Below are 522 nucleotides of genomic sequence, written 5' to 3'. Positions count from 1 at the left end.
TTTTTAAGAGATTTTAACCTATAGTTAGGTTCTAGGGAAGAAAACAAAGCTTTTAACCGAACAAAAATAGAAATTTACCGAATATTTGTGGTCTTGAAGAAGGATCCTAGCTATGGAGGTTGCTAATCTTGAAGATGAAGATGAAGAATTCCTCTCCCTTTTCCTTTCTCCCATTTGCTAATCTTAAATGCCATTTCCCAATGGTTGTTTACGTCGTATGATCAGTTCATACTAAAAGGGGCGAAGTCTATTCGCCGAGTACTGTATAACACATAGGATGAGGTATTCCTATGGGGGTGTGCACACTTAAGGTATAGTTACTCCAAAAGTCCGGGTAGTTGTCGTTTTTATGGACCTAGTAAGGCCAGCTAGGAATCATTTTAACGAACCTTACGTCCAGGGGATCAGTGTTAGACCGGGTGACAACCACTGAACCCGAGTTCGATGATCCAAGTGGTCAAAGAGGGAGTTAAGAGAATACTCCAAAGGCCTCACGCTTGCTAATATGAAACTAAGGAAGAT

This window comes from Ipomoea triloba, chromosome 16, assembly GCF_003576645.1.
Source record: "Ipomoea triloba cultivar NCNSP0323 chromosome 16, ASM357664v1".
Lineage (NCBI taxonomy): Eukaryota > Viridiplantae > Streptophyta > Magnoliopsida > Solanales > Convolvulaceae > Ipomoea > Ipomoea triloba.
This window is presented reverse-complemented; position numbering follows the sequence as displayed.